The sequence below is a fragment of the Ursus arctos genome, unplaced genomic scaffold (genome assembly GCF_023065955.2).
Source record: "Ursus arctos isolate Adak ecotype North America unplaced genomic scaffold, UrsArc2.0 scaffold_5, whole genome shotgun sequence".
In the NCBI taxonomy this organism is placed as follows: domain Eukaryota; kingdom Metazoa; phylum Chordata; class Mammalia; order Carnivora; family Ursidae; genus Ursus; species Ursus arctos.
The window spans coordinates 57,916,304-57,935,156 of NW_026623067.1; the positions used below are offsets into that span (position 1 = coordinate 57,916,304).

Sequence of the window (18,853 nt, forward strand, 5' to 3'; positions counted from 1 at the left end):
TCTCCTCCCTTGAGCTAGATTGACCGGAGTGGGATTGCTAAGGCTGGTCCCTATTCTCTCTTTACACACCAAGTCTAAATTCCATTGCCTGCCTTTCCACACCCCTTATGACTAGACTCTACCTTCCCACCTAGCCAACTTCTTGGTCTCTCCTGCTTTGTCCTCGGACCTGGGGCCTTGGAACCCTGTGAATCCTCCCTATAGCTCTCCTGCAAAGCCAGGCACTAGTCCAACCCTCCACCAGCCCAAATCCATCTTTTCCTCCTCTGAATTCCTATGGCATTTATAGTTAACACCCTACAATTTACTGAACCACTTAATTATATCCTCTTGGGTACTGCTAGTGATTATTTCTTGCATTTTAGTCTGGCCTCCTGAGTCGATATTGAACCCCAGTGGGACAGAAACCATGCTTCATACATATTTATTATGTCCATAGAGCACATAATAATAATAATAACAACAACAACAACCGTGGCCATTTATTAAGCACTCAGTGTATACCAGACAGTACTATATGTGTGCAATTTATCTAATACTCACATAACCTTTAATGAGGCATTATTATGTGTATTTTTCAGATGAGAAAACCAGTGCTCAATGCTCAGCTGACACATGGCTGATAAGGTCCGAGTCTGGAGTCAGGTCAGTGGTCTCCCAAGGCCTTAATCAAACTTTTTGACATAAGAAAATTGAAGTAAAGAAAATACTTCCCTAGGATCATCCCCTTTTGAAGGGAGTGGACTAGAACTACTCCCAACGGTTCTAAGAAATGTAAGCTCCACTATAAAGGAAGCTGCTGAGAACAGGAACTTTTGTCTGTTTCCTGTACTGGCGTATCTCCAACCTTTGGAGCAGTGCCTGGCTCACACACAGTAGGTGCTCAGTAAAACAGTTACTGAATGAACAAATGAAACCTCATCAGCAAACCTACACCAAGTAACCACCGAGCGTAAAGAATTGCTAAAAGCATGAGAAAAATAATGTAAAAAACCACTCTAATTTGTTTGACTTAAATTCACTTGCTGCAGAATACTTGCAGAGAACCATCTAGAAAGAGAAAGGGGATGCAAACCTAGGTTCCCAATTTGATGCCAAATGTGTCCTTTTCACGTTGGGAGGGCTGGGGGCTTCCCACTCCCTGTCTGTTCTTCTCCTTCAAACCTCCATTAAAACAATCTGCCACCAAACAAAACACACAAGGTCCCAAAATGATTATTTGAGATTATTTAGGTTTTCTTGTTTTGCTTTGTTTTGTTTTGTTTTTTGCCTAGGTCATAACCATGTAAAAGCAGTGAAAACAAAACCAAGACTTTTGGGCCCAATTACTGTCAGTCATTCCCTCCAATGGCTTTGATGGTTTATTTCTTTTTAAAATTCAGTGTAACCTTACAGGAGTATGAGGCAGTAAAGGCTGGCATATGGTGGTGGCAGCGGAAATAGGAAAGGACTGGTGTAGAGGCTTTGTGATTAGCTGGGTGTGGGGCTGCAAGGGTTCCTAACAGGACTTCTGGGAGACTAGTATCATCACTAAGAGGGTCAGAGAAATGTAAGGGTCAAGTTAAGCTGGAAAGAAAGACGATGAATTTTACTTTCCTACAAGCTCATTATGCTCCAGCCATACCCACTTTGTTTTTTTCTAAACCACATCACCTCCATCTCACTTATTCAAACGAAAGACTAATCTTTCTGGAATATTCTTCTCCCTGATCCACCCATGGCTGGCTTAGTTTTGACATCACCTCTTCAGAAAGACCCTCGTGACCTGACGTCACACCTGAAGTGACCAAACAGTCTCTTGTCCCCTCTGCATGTTTTGTTGTCATAACGGCGCTCAGCATTACTTGAAGTTTTCTTGTTTGCTTATTCGTTTATGGTCTATGTCTCCTCAACTATAGTGCGAGTTCCAGGAGAGCAGAAATGTCCTCAGCTACTCAACCACACCACATTCGCAGAGCCTGGATGTGTGTCAGGCACAGACAAGGTGTTCAGGTAGAAATGTCATGTGGTAACATCCAGCTCACAGTGGAAAATGTCGGTCTGGAGCTCAGGGAGGTGGGACAGTTTGAAGACGTGAGTCTGGAGTGTAACTCAAGAAACCAAAAGCAGGCACAAACTCTCTGTTATGACCAACTTTGGATAATTAGCTCAAGCGAGTGTAAGAAAATGCTCCCCTGAAAGTATTTTTCTAGATCAAAGTAAGAAGAAACAGCTAAAGTGATCCTTTTTCCTTTCTTTGAGGAAGGTTGGCAGAGTTTCTTTTGCTTCCAGTAAGATTGTGTGCATATGAAAACTGGAAAAACATGAACGAAGGGAAACACTAGAATCGTGAGTGTGTGCTCAAATGCCTTTAAGTTGTCTGGTAGCAGCTGCCTGATGTCTTCCCTAACACAACGGTCAGTCCTTGTTGCCCCTTGTGCTCTGATATGGAGGGGGCTCCAGAATATAGAGTTAAATCAAAAGGGCAGGTGCAGAGCAGTGCAAATCATATGCTACCTTTTGCATAAAAAGGATGAAATAAAGAAGAATATACTTAGATTTGCATGCACACTGGAGAGATACAGAATATGTTAATAAAAGTGGTTACATATTGAGGCAGGTGAAGTGGGGAACAAGGCATCCAGGCACAGGACGGGAGCAAGACTTTTCAATGCATACTCTTCCATGTTATTTTGATTCTTGAACCATGCGAATGAAATAACTATTATAAAAAAATGAAAAATTTTAAGTTGCATATAATTGATAGTAATTTGCTTCATGAAGCTCAATGATCACCTTACCCAGGTTTGGCACAGGTAATATTGAAGATTCAAGCTGGGAGGGCCACTGTCTGCATCTTGGAGTAAAGAGTACAAATGGGAGATGACATTGCACTCATGTCTTCACAGATGAACAGAATTAGAGACTGAAGTGATGCTTCTAATTCTGCAGGTGGACTCCTGACTTGGTTTTCTTCTTTATAATCATGAAAATTACTGCCCTGAGAATGACAAAGACTAATTATTCTTTCTTGCATGAACAGTGTCATGACAGGTGAAAAATCGTCTAAGCCACACAAACTTCGGTAGGTCTGAGCCCTAATTTAAGCAGGGAGAGAGCAGTTTACTTCTCAGCCTCCCGCTGATTCAGTCCCTTTATTGTTTGTAATAGAAAAACTTGTAAACAGAGTAAATGGTCACCAATATGAGTCTGGTTACATAAATAAGTAAATGTGATGCATGAATACAATGGAATCCCATGTGGCCTCACCATTAAAAATGATAACACATCCAGCAACGTCTACTAAAGTTAAACATACATTTACCCTACAACTCAGCAACACCACTTGTGTGTGCATTCCCAACAGGAATGTGTATATATATCCACCACAAAACATGCAGAACAATGTTCACTGCAGTCCTATTCATAATGGTCCCAGATGGGAAACTACCCAAATGTCTATCAAAAGTAGACTGGTGGGGGCACCTGGGTGGCTCAGTTGGGTAAGCGGCCAATTCTTGGTTTCTGCTCAAATCATGATCTCAGGGTCATGAGGATGAGCCCCTGTGTTGGGCTGGGGCTCAGGGCTCAGGGCTCAGGGCTCTGGGCTCCAGGTTCCATGCTCAGGGCAAAGTCTGCTTGTCTCTTTTCCTCCCTCTGCCCCTCCCCCCATCTCTCTCTTCCCCTCCCCCACCTCTCTCTTTCATAAATAAATAAAAACTTTAAAAAAAAGTAGACCAGGTAAGCAAAGTGTGGTTACAGGCATCCGAAAGAACACCATATAGCCTCGAGGCTGGGTAAACAATAAACACCATATGGATGAACCTCACAAAAACACTGTTGAGGTAAAGCTGAAAGAAAGAATCACACTGTATGATACCATTTATCTGAAGTTCCAAGGAGGTGTAGCTAGTCCCAGGCCGTCATGCCAGTGGTTATCTTGGAAGGACTGGTGACTAGGAGGGGGCAAGAGACGTTGGAGATGCTCTGTTCCTTGATTCGGCTATTGGCTTCGGCGTGTTCACTTTGTGAAAATTTGTGGCACTGCAGATGTAAGATTTGTGCACTTTTCTGTGTTTATGTTAAACATCAAAAAGAAAAAAGAAAAGCGGTACTGATGTGCACGTAGTGACATAGAATATGGAAAGATGTGCTGACCCTGTTACAGGGGCGGCTCATGTGGTATATCCGACTTACGTTAAGTGGCAGCTACCAAGCGAGAAGGACTTACGTGCACAGAAAGCTACATCACGAGAGGGTCCTCCTAAATGCTGACAATGGTTACCTTCGGGTCAGAGTTTGAGCTCGTTTGTTTTACTTCTTTATACTTTTCTGTATTTGTTGGCATTTTTACACAGCATATGTATGATTTTAGATCAGAAAATGGTTATTTTTTTTAAATCTTCCTTTAAAATTAAAACCTGCTTTTTATTTTCCCTAGAAGCAAACCCGTAAATACCAAAGCCTATCCACCAGAGACACCGTGCACGCTGTGTGCATCTAAAACGCTTTGCAGTCGCGTGAGCTTATAAGCACGTCCAAAGCTGGTCCTGAACACAGCAGCCAGCAGCCTTCGTGCAGCACACAATACCAACCTATGGTAGAATCAGGGCGGACAGAAGGGGGGAGGTCAGAGTCTCTGAGAGCTCAGGGTAAATGCTGTAGAAGTTTTAGGCAATCTTTGCTTCCTCCCTTTGCAGCATAGAGCAGATGGGTCCGTTTATTACAGGAAAGTAAGCTCTCTACCATTTGTCTTTCTTCTGCCCCTAATCCACATGCTTTCCACAGTGCTACCTCTCTTTTGCTCAGGTCGAAGGGATTCCACCGCCTTTTTCCCAAAGCTGGAGGATCTGGCCTAGTAGAGTTTCTTGTTTCTTCCTCAACTTCCTTGCCCACCAAAAGCCTCCTCCACACATTCACGTACTTGAAATTCTTTTAAGGGGAACAAATTACTTTTTTCTACAATCAAAACCCAAACTTGAAACATAAATAACCCTAGGTGAGTTCACAGAGTACCTTCATATTCACACTAAGGTATAAGTGTCTCATATAATTTCTAAGGAGTAAGATTTGGTTGGGAGGTGGGGATAGGGAAAGAGAGGCCCAAAGCTTGCTCAGACCTGGCCAGGTTGCTGATGGTACCTGTGTGCCCCCGGCTTCCTCCCAGGCCTGCACAGACGATCTCAAGCCACCCAGAAGCAGAAGGCAGCTGCCGTCACCCAGGCCAGATCTATATCCATTCCAGACTCGGGATTACAATAATTTGGGAGGGGGTCAACCGAGCCAGAGTCCCAGATGGCAGAAGAGCTGCTTTAGCTTAAGTCTCTTAGCTCTTTTTCCTCAGGGCAGGAAAGGTTTGAGACAATGAAGGATGAGGCTTTCCAGGCCTGAGACACAACCTTGATCCAAAGCCTAGTCATGGCTTTAATTTTTGTAAATCAAAGCCTCCAGTTTTTCTTCACTCTCTCAGCTGAAGACATGTTTCCCAGGATGCATGAAAACAAAATAAAAGGTACCAAATTAGAGACTGTGTGACACCCTGTGCCACTTAAACTCTTTGCAGGCGGGCAGAAATCACTGCTTTACTAAATTCCCTTTCCTGAGCTTTTCCCCTCCTCCTAACCATTGTCTTCACAAGATCATCCCATACTTGGAAAACGTTTGTCTAATTATCATCACACACCATGGGCCTATTGCCAGCTGCTTTTTATTTTAACTTCAGATTCTTTCCAGGGTGTTTGTTTTTTTTTCGTGGGGGTGGGGAGTGGGAGAGAGGAGTGTGTGTCTGTTTTTGCTATTACACAGAACCGATCAGATTTCCTTTTATAATCACAATTAAACTTCCAGATCCGATCATATGAATACTTTGCGTCTAGAGGATTTGAATGTCTATTGATTTGGTCAATTTCACAAAGCCTTCCAAGTCCAGAAGTGAGAAACTGATCCATGAGGTTGAGCTAATCATTCTAGGGACATAAAGAGCACAGATGGACTCAAGGAACCCAAGGCTGACTCCCAGCTCAGTGTTCTCTCCATCAGCTGAGACGGATACCATGGGGTTAAGCTCCAAATCCATTTGCTGTAGTCCCTCCAATAGGAAGGTAAGCCCCACAAGAGCAAGGCCTTTGTCTATTTTGTTCACCACGGTAGCCCCAGCACCTGCTTGGTGGGCATAATAAGGGGTGGGCAGCAAATACTTCTTGAATAATGAATTACCCTTTGCCATGCCCCCTACTGTGGAGGGGGTGAGGGTGGAGGAAGGGCATATGTCATAGATCTCCATACAAAGCAGGACTGTCAGGCATTAAGACTACTCAGACAAGTGGCAGCTCTAAAAGGAGCTTAAGGATAGCAATCTGGCTGAGGGGCAAGATGTTGGGGCTTAGGGATGCATGGGCATAGCCAACATAGTTTTTCTTCCATTGCATTATATTTCAGCGTTCCTGATGGAGTCATGGGGAGGGGAGAAGGGGAGACTCAAACTTCTTCCCCCTTTCCCTCATGCCGCACTGGCTCAGACCAGACTGGAGCTGTGCTAATGGGAATCTGAGGTCCAGTGACCAAAAAGTCACAAGATATTTGGGAGAGATCTTCCTTCTGTTTCCAGGAGTTGGCTTTCCTACCCCTGAAGAGCAGAAGGCATGGGGAGGAACATCTGTGAAATTTAACCTAGCTAGCCATCTTAACCCAGAAGTTCAGTTACAATATTTATACATTCTTACGTGAGAGTATCTTCACCAGTCATCTAGAGCCCTTTAGAAGTGGAGCCCGAAGTTATCATCCACTGTTCTTCTGTGACAAACAATGGCCCAGTGTGGCCCACTGGACCTCCCTGACTAATGCAGAGATTCGCTGGAGTAACCAGCTCTCTTAAAATGCATATGTATTCTAGAGGGGCTAATTTTGTAACCTAGTCATACCTCAGTGAGATTTACTTTAATAAGATAATCTAACAGCTAATATTAACTGGTATCTAAGAAAGAGAACGGTATTTTAATATTCATTGCAGTTTCCTTCCTTTCTTCTTTTTGGGGGAGAGAGAAAAAAGGAATAGTGAGGGAGCTATATTAACTAAAACAGAAATCATTGCTTTGTATGTGCTAGGAATTAACAGTCGATAATCTAGAAGAGGAAATAGAACAAATGTCCAAATGACTATTACACACAGCTACGTAAGAGGGGCATCTGGATGGCTCGGTTGGTTATGTGTCTGACTCTTGGTTTCAGCTCAGGTCAGGATCTCAGGGTCATGGGATAGAGCGCTGAGTCAGGCTCTGAGCTCAGTGTGGAGCCTGCTTGTCACTCTCCCTCTGCTCCTCCCTGTGCTCTCTCTGTCTCTCTCTCATAAGTAAGTAAGTAAATAAATAAATAAATAAATAAATAATCTTTTAAAAAGAAACACATCTACTTTGAGTGTCAGGTGAGGGAATGATTGCAAATGGCTGGAGAGTGAGCAGTTTTTGAGCAAGGCCTTGAAGGATTTTGATCAGTGGAGGTAGGACAAGGGTCTGCCAAGTATTAGAAGGTTTGAGAAAAGGTCTGGGGTCGGGAGAGCTGGAGGGATCCGGCTGCTGAGAAATGGTGAGATGAACTCTCTCGGGAGAGGGCTGTGAGGGGAGCTGGGGTCTGAGCCAGCCAAGCTGAGGCTGTGACTATCTGCAATGGGTCTGATGGGTTCCTGTTCTCGAAGCAGTCTGCAGCCTGGTGACTAGTGGCAGTGGGAAGCCATGGAGGCTTTTTATCAGGTAAGAGACATCAAGGTCAGCCTTAGATGACTGGTGTGGTGGTGAGTGGGGAGGGGTGGTGGTGGAGGAAAGGTGTGGAAGAACAGGAGGCTGGCTGGCAGGCTGTCCCAATGGTCCAAATTAGGAGGAACATGGGACTGTCCTAGAAGAGTGGCAGAGGAATGGAAGGAAAAGGCCAAAATCATTCTGCAGAAGAAGTAAAGCTAGGACTTGGAGAACATCAGGAAGAGATGACTTGGGCTTCTCCTTTGTGTGCAGGAGAGAGAAGTTAATCCGGAGTATGACAGACTAGTAGAACTCAAGGCAGATGTGTTGAGCAGGGCCCGGGAAAGGGGAAGTGGCAAATAACGCCTTCTAAGGTGGATGGCCTCTTAGAGACTTTGAGCATCAGAAGTGCACAGGGAGTACCAGAGAGGGGAAGGAGAGCAAGGAAAGAAGTGGGTAGGCCTTTTCAAATGCTTGTAGTTTTCTCCAGGATATTTCACAAGAATCCACTAACAAGTTGTTGCCTCTCGGGAGGCCAAATGGGAGGCCCAAAGCAATGAGAGACTTGCCTCTTATACCCTTTGGTATCTTTTGAATTTTGAACATCCTGGAGTACTACCTACCATAATTCAATTTGAAAATATTGGGATCCAGGGCCTGGTGACTGTACACTGTAGTAAAAGAAACCCTGCCTTTCATGGGTTTTTTGTTTGTTTTTCCATTATCATGGTGTACCAGTTAAGGAATCTCAGTGTTTCATCCCTCCCCACCCTTTATCCTATCTCCCCAAAACTAGGTGAAGTTTGTTGTTGCTGCTGTTGTTGTTGTTGTTGTTGTTGTTTTCCCTGCGTTTGGGCTTCCACTTCATTACCTCCCCCAAAGAAGTAAAGGTCTCAATTTCGATTCAGAAGCCTAGGTGTCAAGGGCATCTTAGCTAGGCCACTTCTTAGCTGGCATTGCTGTAGCAAAATGTGGCAGAGGATGAGAGTGTGAGAAGTGGGGGAGGTGGCTGGGTAGGAAAAATGCTGGCAGGGAGAGGTCCCTGTCCTTGCCCCAGTTTGGACAGACCTGGAAAGCAGTGTCAGGACGTCCTCTTCAGCATTCCTGCTCCCGAAGGCCAAGCAGATGGTGGATGGAAATGTTCTGTCCTCAAACTGCGCTTTACAGTGTTTAGGGCGCTCCCTATGTGTCTAGCTCCTTTGGCTCCCTCAGGTCTTCCAGAACTTGCAACCACAACCAAATCCCCAAAGTCCCCAGATGGCTTGCGGGGGGGGGCGGGGGTGAGGGGGTAGGGGTGTGTATGCAACCTGACCTGGGGAGAGAACTGCCATCCTACTCGGAGCTCACTTCGGACCGTTGCCCACTCGTCTCCAGTATTTCTGGCAGATTCCACCACAACCCTTTTTCCCTTGACCTTCACCGGGGGGCCACAGAGCTCACCCGACGCTGCCACCAAATAAAACTCATCAGGCGGGTGAGAACCTGGAAAAAGCGCCCTATGGGCCCCGCGGGGGACGTGCAGCCCAGTGTCACGGTCCCGCCCCCTCTCTTGTCCCCAGTTCCTCGCGTGCGGGTGGTTCCGGCGAGGCCCGGAGCCAGACAGAATAGGAAGCTGCGCGGCCAGCTGGGGCGAGCTCCTTGGGGAGGCCGGCCCGCGGGCGGAGAAGGTCTCGGGGCCCTGGGCGCACGCTTTACTGGAGCGGGAAGCGCGCCCCGACGGTCCCTGCGCACGGTTCGCTATTGAAGCCCCAACCCCGAGGGTTCGCGAGCTGCTTCCGCCCAGTGGGTACGAACCCGGGCTGTTCTAAATTCATTTTTTCTCCTCCCTTATAGTCTGTTAAATTGACTAATAAACTCAACACAGCGTTCTCTGTGCGGCTTCAAAAAACTCGGTAATTTCGTTAGAAAACGTTGAAATTCAACCCCGAAGTATTCAGTCCAAATGTTTAGTTAAAGTAACCCCGTGGGTTAATAAACTAAACAAAGGCAACCCATGCAAAACTGGAGCAATGAAAACCAGGCTAAATAAACGAAGGGAAGTTTATAAGAACCCTTTCGGAGGAAAAAAAGAGAAAAGGCACCGGGCACGGAGGTTTAATGTGAAGCATGTGAGCGGGGCTCAGCTTACAGGTACGCGGGCCGACGCCGAAAAGCGCTGTCAAGCGGCCTCGTGGATTTCGGGTTGGTTTGCGCCGCCCGGGAAATTCTACCCGGGCGCCGCGAGCAGCCCGGCGGCTCGGGCGGCTCCGAGCTTCCCCCTCCGCCGCTAGGCGCCCAGCCGGGCCCAGGGCGCTCGGCCCGCCAAGCGCGGCAGCAGAGCCGTGCGTGCGCCGAGGGCGCGGTGCGCGCCGAGTCACCCTGCGGTGGCGCTCTTCCCTCCCGGGAAGGGCCCCGTTAGCTCGCTTGAAAACAGCCCCGAGTGAGGAGCACTTGGCATTTTGGAGATGCGGGAGTAGTGGGTCCCGCGCCCCCAGACGATCTCTATCCCGGCCCCCTTGCCCCTGGGAGCCAGCCTTGGAGTAACAAAGACGCTGCCGTGCCGCTGACCCCCAAGAAGCTCTGCTGGAAGACGAGGGCAGGCTGCGGGGTAGACGTTTCTGCAATTTTTGTCTTTTGCCTTTACGTTCCCGAAAAGAAGCCTAGGAGGTAGAAGGGAGAGGTATCTGGGAAAGGCAAGGCCCAAAATCAGGAGCCATTGTTTCCCGTTTGGGAGAAAAGCTGTAAAACAGCTCGGTCACTTGTCCACCTCGCCCTCAGAGCAGCTTTGACCATGAAAAGAAAAGGCGGGCGAAGGAAGAGGTTTATTTTTCAGACCACGCTAACTTCCCTCTGCCGGGCTCCTTCACCCCCTACCCACCTCCGGATTCTAGGAGGGGCGGCCCCCAGTCCTCGGAGCCGATCCTGGGAGCTCCGCTAAGAGATCAGAGGCAATACAGGTTCGATGCTAAATGAACCTTCAGGCGGCGGGACAATGGCCTGGACCTCACACGGGGGCACCGCGCCTTCCCCCAGCCGCGCTCAGCTCCCGCCGCTTCTTTATTCCACGTGGTGAATCCTGAGCGTCTCCAACGCCGCCTTAACCGATGGGCCGACCGGGAAACCAGGACGGGCAGGAGAGGGTCTGAAAGGAGGTGTGGGTTTTAATTTTTAAAGAGCATAATTGGGCTGAGGAGGGTTACTTTTTCCTTGACCAAGGGGGGAAGAAAGAGGAAGGAGGGGAAAAAAAAGGCGAAATACAACACATTTATCTATCAACCGCTAGACAAGACAAAGAGGTTTTAACAACAGTTTGAAAAGAGCGGCCTGTGAATGGTTACTATTCAATTTGTATTTTATTCCCCGCTGGTCATGGAATTGAGATCAGAAGAAAAAGTGAAAACACATGGCTGAGGTCAGGGGATCAGAGAACCACCACATACAGCAAAGGGAAGGGAAAGCAATGGGAACTCGTGTGAAGAAATGGATTATATAAACAGAGCTTACCATCGCCTGCGCCCCATTATTCTATAATTTACCCTGCATGGGAGCATAGAAATATATTAAACTAGTGATAGGTTTTACCATTTCTTTACAACCCAGCCTCGTGCCAATCAAGCCTACTATATACTTTGAGACATGTTTAGAATTCTTGAACTAATGTGTTTATTTTAAATATCACAGGGAAATTATTACATCACCAGAAAATAATGCCAGAGCGGGGGTCTGCCGCCCTTTTGAAGTCCTGCTGCAACGAAACATGATTTTAATTACATAATCACTTTGAAACTATAATTATACAATAAACGATGAGGATTAAGCGGGAAGTATAGAGTACATTAAAAATTGCTTAGGTCTTGAGAAAACAAACTGAACATGCAGGGGGAAAAGAAAGAGATGAAATCTGAGGTCCTGGGGAGGGGGTTGATAAATCCTGCAATCGCCTTCCTCTGAGCTACGGTGGTGACCGGGGCCTGGTGTTCGCTTTGCCCTGTCCGAGCGAGGGAGGGGAGGGCAGGCGGCCGGGTGGCCGGGGCCCTGTCGCCCAGTAAAAACCCGTAAATCTGACACAGAATCAAAGAGAAGCCGGAAAAATGGCTCTGGTGTTTTTGCTAACCTTCCTACACCAAAACAAATAAACAGCGTCGTTGCTGTGGCATGTAAGAAATTCATTTACATTGAAAACCGTCGTGTATCGAAATGCCACGGGGGAGGTTGAGCATTGCCAAAAATTGGTTTGTTTGCCCTTCCATTCCAGGAGGAAAGGCATCCAACACGGACCACGTCGTCACTGGCGCAACGAGTTTATAAACAACAATGCGTCTGCGGCACGGGCAGCCCAGCGCCTGCGAACAACCCCACGTGCGCCTGGTTCCCGGGACTCACACTCCGCCTGGCACCGGCCTTCTTGCCCAAGGCCCTTTCCTGAAAGTTGCCCGGGTGACGCTTAATTTTGCCTTTGAATTTGTCTTTCCGGTGAGGCCGAGGGCAAGCTGCTTCCTTCCTACCTCAAAGGTAGAAACTTGGCTCTGTCTCAAGCTCCCCCATGCGCCTGTCTCTGTCTCTCTCCTCAGCATCCCTCTGTCCCCAGGACTTCTACACAGCCCCGGGTGCAAGGACCCGGCCCTGGATGCTGGTCCTTCTCTGGTTCATATCCCGGTGGGGGGCGCTGCCCTGAAGCCCCTGGGAGGAGGGCTCTGGGTCTGGGTACAAAGTCCCCAGTGAATCTGGAAGCAGGCTGGGGACAGACCCTTCGATTGAACTGCACAGGTAGAGGTTGGCGATTATCTTTTTTCAGTGGCACCTACGTTACCGCCTATGTTTTGTCAGGCCAGCAGCGCTCCAGGGAGGAAGTGTGCAGTCCCTGATTTGGACCTCATCAGCCTGCAAGGCTGGTTTCTACGAGACTGCCATCCCCAACATTCCAGCCCAGGACAGTTCGTGCTTGCCTTTAATATTTCACAGCAGGTGCCTGGGTGAGGGAATGGAATGGTGGTTTGGAAGGCGGGTGCCTGGCCCAGGCAACCTTCCTGTATAAAGGGTTAAATACTCCCAACCGAGGCAGAGGGGGGCACCCGGCGCAGGAGGGCACGGCCGCTTTTCGGTCAGGCAGAAAATTATGATCACAGAATCAGGGATGTTTAAATCCACCCGCCATCCGGAAGATGTTTCCCCCTGGAACACACACGTGAGGTACTGGGCAAGAGGGAGAAAGCGACAAAAAGAACCTTCCCTTGTCCTAGCTTGGGCCTCATGGTGGCTCCCAACCCTGCCAGGGCTGCCTCGATGGTGAGAGGATAACGGCTGTCTTCAGCTCCAAACCATTAATATTAAGACACATCAGCATCGCATTAGTCTGCAGCGGACCATCAACGACCAAGAACAAACACAAAAGAGAAATAAAATAGTTCATCCGAAGAGTCCTACTGTGAATGTGTTTATTTCTTGCTTTACTAAGCCCAGGATATAATTTACTCACTGCCCTCTTGCAAACAAAAGCGCGGCGCTGGCCTGGCAACGTTGACGAGCCCTTTTCAAAACACCCAAGGAAATTACAACTGGGCACGAATTCAGGGGCCATTTTATATTGAGCCTGTAGCGCCAATTCGCACAGTTCTTAACCCCAGATGAACACGTGAGGAGGCCGAGATACTTAAGTTTAAAGAAGAAGAAAAATTCGATTCCCTGGGAGTAACAGTAACACTAATACGCGACATTTATCTACCGCTTACTTAACACAGGCAACTTATCCACATCATCTCATTTAATATAGCAACGCTGAGTGTTGTATTTAATAGAGCAACGTTGATTATAATCCTACTTTATTAATAGTATCAACTACTTCTCCAGTGTTTATTATGTGCCTGGCACTGTGGTGTTTCACATTCATTCATTTATTCCTCTCAACAACCCCATGTGGGTAGGAACGTTATCCCCATTTTACAGAGGAGGAATTGGGGCACACAGAGTTCACGTTATCTGTCCCGGCTCATGTGGCCATAAATGGCAAGGCAGAGATTGAGACCCAGGCTTCGAAATCTTGGCCTCGACACTATACCACTTAAAGAAGTAACAGACTGGGAGACAATGAGGCTGAGCCTCCTTGAGGTTCCAGCGAAGGTTCCTGAGGAGCCGACACTGGAACCCAAGTGGTAGCGAGCAGAGACCGCGGGGCGGCCCCCGCCCGAGCCGAGCGCCGAGGGCGGTGAACCGCGCTCGAGCCCACCGCGCCTCCGGGGCAAAGAACCGAAAGCGTGGCCCGAGGGCTCCGCGCGGGAGCCAGGGCCCAGGGCGGCGTGGCCCGCCGGGCACCCAGCTTGTTCTGTCTGCGCCGCCAGATCCTCGGCGGCCTAGGCAGCAGTCTGTTTTCTCACAGACACAGTTGAGGAACGTCGGGAAAGGGCCGTCCGCCAGGATCCCGGCGCGCCCGTGCTGAGCGCGAGATGCGGGCGGCAGGGGGACCTGGCCTGCTAGACTCGGAGAAGAGCCCACCGGCCTGCCCCCAGCGGGCCGCGCGCGCCCCGCGCCTCGCTCACGGCTGGGCGCCCCGCCGCCTTAGCGCGCGGAGGGGGGGGCGGGAGGGTCTCAGCCCGCATTTCCCTCCCGGACCCGACCGCGCTCGGGGCACACGACGCGGCCCCGGGGGCTTCGGAATGAGCCGCTCGCTGACCGCCGCGCGCACCTCCGGCAGGCGCACGCCGTCAGCGCCAGGGAACTCCTCCGCGCCGTGCGCTCGGCGTACCGTGGACTCGAACCCAAGTCAGAGCGCGGCCCGCGGGCGCTGGGGTGTGGAGAGACGGCCCGGGAATGGGCCCGGAGAGGGCGGTTTAGAGATTGTGTTTGTGACTCGGTAAAGCCAGCCGGGAGGGTCGCCTCCGCCTTGCCAGGCCTCCCCCATCTCTGCAAGGTGCTGTAGACAGTGACCTGCATGCAGATCTGCACCACGGAGAATGGTCTGAGACCACTGTCTCGAGGCTCTTTGTGTACGGGCTTTGTCTCATTTCCTCCTCACAGCTAATAATTTTCAAGACAGAAGTTATCCCACTTAGAGAAGACGTTGTCCTTAACCGCTTAGCAGAATGTCCAGCCCCTCTGGGGACATAATACATGACAGTTTCCCCCTATTTTGTAGGAGGAAGGCACTGAGAGGTTAAACAACCTTTCTTGGCAGACACAGCCAGGGGATGCCTGGAGTGCATCTGTGGACAGTCACCTGACATCAGAACGCCTTTCATTTCCCCAGTGACCCCTCAGAGCCTGAAGTCACCAGCCCAGTGTTTCAGCAAAACCCAGGATGGGATTTCTGGGCAGAACTGGGGATAGCGGGAGGGAGGAAGAGCCTTCCTGGGAAATGCAAAAGAAAGAAGGTCCTCCCTCAAGACAGCTATGAGGGTCTAGTAAGGGAAAGGAGATTTGAATTATCATCATTTTTAAATTATTATCATCATTTTTGTACTACTCATATAAGGAGCTAATTATTTGAGTGTTGACCCCTTGCTCAGTGCTACGCTGAGCCGTTTACAGCCAGCCTTGTTTTCCATCTTGGCTGCACAGTTGGAATCGCTTGGGGGAATCTGAAAAATCCAGATCCCTGGAGCAATTAATTCACACTAGGAGTAATTCCTACTAGGAGTAGGACCCTGCCATCATTGTGTATGTGTGTGTTTTAAGTTCCCCAGGTAGTTTCAATGTGCAATCTGAGAACTGCTGCTTTAGGAAAATTGTCTCATTTAATTCTCACAACCCCACAAGGTAGATACCATGATGATGCCCATTTCATAGGTAAGAAAGCTGAGGCTTAAAAAGAATCTATATCTTGTCCAAGGTCAGCCCAGAGTTAAACACAGGTTACTTTGCTGCCAGACAGCAGGTATCGAGCCTCTTTGGGCTGAGGGCCTTCTGACTTTAATGCCTCCTCCACACCCCCAGAATTTTACCCCACTGGGGAGATACCCTATGTCATAGCAGGCAAAGGAAAGAAGGCCATGGACATTTTGGAAGCCTCAGGCAGAAAACCTCAGATCACCTATATTCAGGACTTTGAGTAGAGAGAGAAGTAGGATGGGGAAAGGTGGCCAAGAATAGCTTTGGTGTTCTTTGGAAAAGGTAGGTCCCCAAATGACCCTGGGCCACAGAGTGCTCTGTTTGGAAAGATGATGTGTGAGGGCTCAAACCCAGCCACATGGGTGCAGTATGAACCCCTAGGGAAGTTTGGAGGGAAGTGGGCACTGAAGTAGGAAACCTGACACCTGGCTGTCAGCATTACCTTGGGCAAATCCCTTAACCACTGAACCGCAGTTTCCTCTCCTGTAAAATATAGTGGTTGGTCAGAATTATCTCTAAAGTTGCTTCTTGCACATACACTTTCATTCTGGATTACGTTATTATACAAATGGCAGGATTTTTAGCATCCTCGCCATCTCTCATTTGCTTTCACACCTTCTCCAACAGTAAAAATTGCTACCTGCATTTTGATAGGGAAACTGAATGAGGCTCCGGGTTATCCTGACTTCTCTAGTGGTTTCTGGTACTACTCCTAGAAACACCTGCCCCAGAATTCAAGCAAGGTCACAGAAGGTTTTGTGTTGGGAAATGGGTGGAGGGGTGGAGAACTAGTCTTCCGAATCAGTCCTTTCTCTCAGCCTTTTTTTTTTTTTTTTTAACCTAGAGCCCAAGAATTGCTTCTAATTCTCAGTGGGGCCATAGGTTCATCAGTTAATGCCTACAAAGATGTTTGAAAAGTCTAAGGGCCAGAGATGTGATTTATTTTCCTGGAGGAAGGCCCAGTGTGGAGATGGAAAGGACTCTCGTCCATAGCACTCCAGCGATCTACACATACATGCCTTGTACCTCCGTGTCCTAATTTCTGATATCTCATCAGACTTACCTGGGGAGATTTTAAAACGGTCACGTCCAGGTCTCAGTCAGATCAACTAAACCAATAGTTAAGTTGGTAAAGTTCACACATGGATATTGTTTAAAAAGCAGCCACGATTCTAATGTGCAGCCAGAGCTGAGAGCAACTGCTATCAATGTTTATAGAGCACCCATGGAGAAGCCAACGGTCAGCCTGGAGCTTTAGGAAACAAGTTCGGTTGGAGATCTAGATTTAAGGCTGACGTCAGGTGGGTATGAGAGATTGCTCAGGAAAAGGTACAGAGTCTGAAAGAGCTGAAGACAACACCTTAGGAAAGCACAGTACCAACAAGAGAAGTAGGAGAGGATATTATCACAGGGACTGAACTGGAGGAACTTGAGATGCAGGAGAAAAACCTGGGGGCATGGAGGTAGAAGAGAATGTCATGGTGGACAGAGAGGTCAACAGTACACCAAGCTAATTTAACATAAGGACTAGAAAGTCTTCAATGGACCTCAAGAAGTCCCAGGTGGCCTGAGCAAGAAGAGAAGTGTGGTGAGGCCAGGGAAGCTGAACTGCAGTGCACGGAGAAGATTCTGGAGGTGAGCCAAGAGAGACAAGGAAACTCCTTTCCCCAAGCCAAGGATGCAGTTAGCATCGCAACAGATCTCCTCCTCGAGCGTGTGAGGGTATCTTCACCACTCCACTGAAAAATTTTTTTTTAAATCTAGCTGTTATTTTGGATGCCCAAATCGAAATGGGTTTGCCCCTCCTACTCAGCACCAAGAGTACTACATGCCAGAGGCACGCTGAGCCAAAACTCAGAGCCAGAGCATAGAACCTATTTAATACATGTTTGGTTCTCTTCAGAAACAGTGTCTAACTATAGTCCACTGCAGCCAGGTGGCGAAACAAGCAAAACCAGCCATGAGTCCGGCCACAAGAATCGGTGTGGAAGCTGCCAACCATGGAGGCCTGACTTCGCTGCCTGACAGGAAGCCAGTGGAGCAAAACAGCCCATATCCTCCCCAGGATGGTTGACCACGATAAGGCAACTCAGAGAGCCTACAATGAGAGCAAACCCACAAAAACACCAGAAAAGAAACAGAAGAAGCCCTATGTGAATGGCTCGATGCTGTCAAGTACCACCAAGAACCTGGACACGGTGAGGAGACCGGCATCTTACCTTCGTCGGCCTTGGGCAGGGCAGAGCCCTGGCCCGCAGCCGGGCGGGCAGGGGTGAGGGCCAGCCTGCGTTCTTGTCTCCTCCTCTGCTGCACCTTGTAGTCTCCAGGCCTCCTCTTCTCAAGGCCCTGCCCGCTCTTCCTCTCCCAGTCTGACCCCGTCGAGATCCAGAGGGGCTGCTGAGCTAGCTAGGACCCAGCAGGCTGCCAGCTGGGCGTGCAGCAAGGCGGCTGTGGGGAGAATCTGGACCAACTCCACCACACTGTCTCCTCCTCAGTTGCCACTTGGCTTACATTTAAAAGAGAAGGCCGAATAGGAATAGCAGCTCCCCTTGGGGCGGTGGGTGACTGGAAGGGGACAGAAGGGGGTGTTCTCTTTCTTGACCAGGAGGCAGGTTACCTCTCGGGGTTATAGAAGTTCACTGAGCTTCATGATTTGGGCACTTTCCTGTTTGTATATTGAACTTCAATAAAAAGTTGTTGTTGTTGTATGTGTGTTTTCAGGCAACGATGAGCATGCCCGGTGGCCACTGTTGCCAGGCCCCAAAATACCACCCTGCTATTTCTCTCTCTCTCTCCAGGCACTGGCCTGCAATTTTCCTCTTGCCCTGCAGCCACCGCCATGCAATTTGCACCTCACTAATTTCCTGGCTGAAGCTTCATGCTGTCTGGTCCCTGCTCCGCCCTCCCCCAAAAGCAGTGACCTGATGTCTGTCCTGCCCCGCAGTTTGCTGTGTGGGGCTCAGGGACAGCATCGGATTGGCCACCTGGGATTGGGACGATCCTTTTCAGAAATTCAGCTTTCAGGAATCACACAAAGGGGTAGATGCTCTGGTGATATAAAGTAACTGGTAACAAAAAATATTGCAGCTTCCTCCAAACTCGTGGTAGGAATGGAGCTGAGGTGGTTTGGGAGTTGTTCTGAGCAAGCAAAATATCACATTTCGCTTAGGTTTGGGGGGGTGTCGCTTGGCAGGACCCAGTGATTGATGCTCTTACTCTCCAATTTTCTGCTCGTCGAAGCATTAAAGCGGCAACCCCGAAGTCAAGAGAAAGCCAGCAGTCTGGGCACAGAGTACTTAATTCCAATCTGCAAATAAAAAGCTTTTATTAGACTTTCCTTCCTT

The 18,853-nt window shown here is 48.7% G+C and overlaps 1 protein-coding gene across 3 annotated transcripts in view; it reads right to left on the bottom strand.

Annotated features, from left to right (window-relative positions):
- The window catches only part of FOXD1 (forkhead box D1), a 178,671-nt gene that overhangs the window by 36,173 nt on the left and 123,645 nt on the right, over window positions 1–18,853 (bottom strand). The window contains exon 3 of one of the 3 annotated variants that reach the window (XM_057307286.1): window positions 17,580–18,816. The exons of the other annotated variants lie outside the window; for them this stretch is intronic. The gene's annotated coding sequence lies outside the window, so the exon portion shown is untranslated. Of the gene's footprint in view, window positions 1–17,579; window positions 18,817–18,853 lie in introns of those variants that run through there. 3 annotated transcript variants of the gene reach the window in all.